This window comes from Myotis yumanensis, unplaced genomic scaffold (assembly GCF_028538775.1).
Source record: "Myotis yumanensis isolate MYYU_CA2020_CCGP unplaced genomic scaffold, mMyoYum1.0.hap1 SCAF_1, whole genome shotgun sequence".
Classification (NCBI taxonomy): domain Eukaryota; kingdom Metazoa; phylum Chordata; class Mammalia; order Chiroptera; family Vespertilionidae; genus Myotis; species Myotis yumanensis.
This window is the reverse complement of record NW_027223752.1, coordinates 87,095,442-87,099,421: the sequence shown is the minus strand read 5'-3', so window position 1 is coordinate 87,099,421 and position 3,980 is coordinate 87,095,442. Positions and strand designations below refer to the sequence as shown.

The 3,980-nt window shown below is 34.3% G+C and overlaps 1 non-coding gene across 1 annotated transcript; it reads left to right on the top strand.

The window, feature by feature from the left end:
• The first annotated feature begins 3,404 nt into the window (after positions 1-3,404).
• Positions 3,405-3,513, top strand: LOC139000526 (U6 spliceosomal RNA). The gene has a single exon (XR_011469631.1). It is a non-coding gene; the product is annotated as a U6 spliceosomal RNA (small nuclear RNA).
• The last annotated feature ends 467 nt before the right edge of the window (positions 3,514-3,980 follow it).

Here is a 3,980-nt window from a genome sequence, read left to right as displayed (position 1 = left end):
ATGAATAAGATAAAGCTTCTGTCCTGCTCTCTAGTCAGTACACTTACCCTTGGGACCCAATTTCCATGGTGTGAGGATGTCTTAGAAAAGAGACCTTACGGAGAGACTTCATGGAGAGAACCGATGCCTTCAGCCAACTGCCAATACTAATCACCAACCTCATGAATGAATAAGCCTTTAAGTTTTCAGGCTGAGGGATCTATAACTCAAAGAGAAATTTACTTCCTTTTAAAAATCTGGAGCCATCAGAGGGGTTTGCTAAATATATCTTAAATTGAAGTGACTTAGACCAAATCTCTTTAAGCCCTGCCTCTATATCAATCTTGGATAGAGGGCTGGTAAGTCATAAGTTCTAGAGAGTGCTTTTGCACAAAGCTCAACAGAGATCCCCTTCCTTGTTTACTTGATAAAAATAAATATTTACAATGCTAGGTCTTATTATGTCACCCCTAATTCAAACCTTTCTTGACACCCACTGCCTATCATATCTATTAAAAAAAAAACACTTAACAATCTTTCTTGGTTAAGTTGTAGGCTTCTTTCAGACTCTTAATTTCAATAATTTTAAAACGTACATTACACTCAATAGCTATTAGTTAAAAGTATGATTTAATAAGTTAATGAAGAACTTTGGAATAGGAGATCTAAGCCTTTTAGTTCAAGCAGTCATTGATATGCTACAGAGAAAGCACCTGGAAGTTGAAGTTCATTTCACTTTATTTTAAAAAAGTCCATAAAAGAGAAATAAAGTTCCTGCCACCCACATTCAGTAGGATACTACAAAGATTAATGAGGTAATGCAATAAGAAGTGCTTTGAGCTATTCATATGAATGGTACTTTACAGAGGTACTTTATTGTAATTATTCTCTGCATTTACCTTTACTACCATATCTACAAAATTTGGACTAGAAAAGAGAGTAAGTTTCTAGTATACAAAAGTTGTTTCAAAGTCATCTGTTCTGATTTTGACTGCTGGTATTTTTTTAAAAAAATAATTAAAATCCTCACCTTATACAATTTGTATTTCCGATGAATGTAGTGAGTTGAACTAATGCATTTAAAGTGACTGGTTCTTGGTAAGACCCCTAGTAAATGCTTGCTTTTGTTACTGTTTGTAGTCAAAATAGTCACAGTAGAAAATTTTTTAGAAGTTATATTATAGTGCAACTTGCAGGAGTCTCTGGAAAAAGAGGGCAGATCAAGGAAACCAATTAAAATTAGAATGTTTGCATTTAATATACTATCCAGAGTAAAGAAATATTATATTCTTGAATGATAGTGACTGCATGTTTTTTAGTTACCTACTGTCCAATCACATCACATTTTAAAAGTGAACTTTCAAAAACAGTTAAAATAAAATTGTTCAAGAATCTCATCACTAAGTGATCATTACTTAAACATTTTCTTTTTTGGAGCATGGGAGGTATAACTCCAAAACAGACTGCTCTCAATATATTAATGAATTAGATATGTTAACAGTCAATGTTAATAGCCATCATACATTGACTGTAAGTCCTGGTAATAAATCTATATTCATCACTCTAAATCTATAAGCACCACACTTTCTGATTTCAAAATATATTATTAAGCTACAGTAATTAAAAGTTTGGTACCTGGTATCTATAATAATTAAAGCATAATATGCTAATTAGACCGGACAGCCAAACGACCTCCAGATGTCCTTTCAGACGACCTTCCAGACAAAGCCAGGGCTGCGAGGGCCCAGGCAAGTCACCGCGGCTGCAAGGACCGAGCCCTTTGCATGTGTTTCGTGCATTGGGCCTCTAATAAAAACATACATACTGATCAGTAGAAGAGAGTCCAGAAATAAAACCACACATATATTGTCAACTGATCTTCAGCAAGGGAGTGAAAGGTCCTATATCCCATTTCCAATCCTTGAACCATCCACTACACTAATGTGCTTTTCTCTTTAAAATGTCCCAAAAGATGCAAGATGACCCTGTGCTTATAGAATTTTAAAATTTCATTTTAAGGAATCAAAAGAAATTTGTTCTGTGAGCAAGTTTTTAAATTTGGCTTAAGGCACCTCTGATTCAGGGAACAAGCAATCTCCTTCCAACTCTCTCTTCTGCTGGAGACATGTCCCCTTTCAACCTGTGTCTCTTGGTCCAATACGAATCAATGAACTCAGGACCCAAAATATTGTGTCTTAGAAATCCATTTAGAAAACAATTGCTCCATTCAAAGTTCATTTCCTTCCTTTATCAGAAATTGCTTGAAATGTAATTTTGCAGCAAGCACTTCATATCTTGTCTTGAAATAGACTGAGGTAAATGTACAGTCAATGATTAGATAAATGTAATGTCTTGGGTTGATGCCACAATGCAATATTCGATGGTGTGGTCAGTACTGATGGATGTTTTGTATAGTTACTCAGCTGTATAATGGGACAGATCCCCATGACTCTATTTAAAATGCCATGTGGCTCTTCTCAATTAATATTACCAAAAGTACTTTGGCACAAATACAAAGAGCATGGGGAATTAGTGCTGAGCATGCAGGTGCAGTCCTCTTTTGCTCTGCACAGAGACTGTCCTTAATATAATAAACTGTATCTGTGCATATTTACTGAGCTGCATTGTGTGAAATAAGTAACACAACAAAGATTATTCCTCCTTCAAAAATCACTTTTATGATGTTACAAATAGAAAGCCTGTGCTAAGAAATCTCCAATAGTACAGTTAAAGACTAAACCCTGATGAAGTTAACACACATAACACAGGCATGCACACAGGCACTTCAGCCTAGAGAAGCATTACGGAGTCTCTTTAATTTAATGGCAAAAAAAGCATTTCTCTCTGCTATCAAGATGCAAATCATTCAATATAAAAGAGGGCAGGAGAGAGATAACTTTCTTTGGTAAGTAATAAAAATAACAGAATACTGATACTGCTCTTAGAAAATGTTTGTTTGTTTTTTTAAATGAAGAGGCTACATTTTCTGGCAGACTAGTACCCAGATTGCATAACACAAGAAGGAATCAAATGACACAATCATAAACACCTCTTGTAAAGCTCTGATGCCTGTTCTCAGGTGGTTATATATCACTGTTACATACTAGAAACCTATGATTATCGGGAAAGATATCCAGTCACTACCATATATTTCAGTGATCAAAATGAGACATTTCTACAATTTACCTTTTTTAAATTAAAATGCTTAATATTTTCTAACATATATAACAAATAATTGTTAAAATAAATCCAGCAACATTTTATTTTCTAGTGCCCTTAGGTGCAGCATGGGATAGTTTGTGATTTAGAAAGACTTGTTGTCTCTTCTATTGAAGTACATGCAATCACTACTTGCAACACTTCAAATAATTTTTATGATCGAGTATTTTTCAGTTATTAGTATTTATAGTCATCAAAATCCCATAGTACTTGCTTAAGCAACACATATACGAAAACTAGAATAATACCAAGAAGATTAGCATATCTCCTGCAAATAAGGATGACGTGCAAATTTGTGAAATGTTTTACATAAACACAAAACTATAACATCTTGTTCCATGTCATGAAAAAAATTTTGATGCATTTTTGGAGGCATATTCTTATGACCTTAATTTACAAAAATGTCAGAATATAGCTATATTGTAAATTTTTAATTTTATAAATTTTAAATAACCTTTAAAATCATTTTTCTTTATAAATAGCTGTTTAAAAATTCTCCCTCAAAAATGTTTTAGATTTATCTCTGCATTGATAGAATTCTATAATCATACAATGTTGTGTTTTAGTGCATTGTTATTTTTTGCTTCTCTCTCTCTCTGAAACCTTTTTCTTCTATTTCTGGTGTTATAAACTGCATAATAAGGGCATATCTTGGTTGATACTATTTTAATACTTTGGGCTGGTACTTGGTTAATTGCCGGGAGCCGGTCCATCCTTGCTGCTTGACGCAGTCGCTGCAGGGGGGAGGCGTCTGCGCAGCATGTGTTTCGGGGGACCTGGCG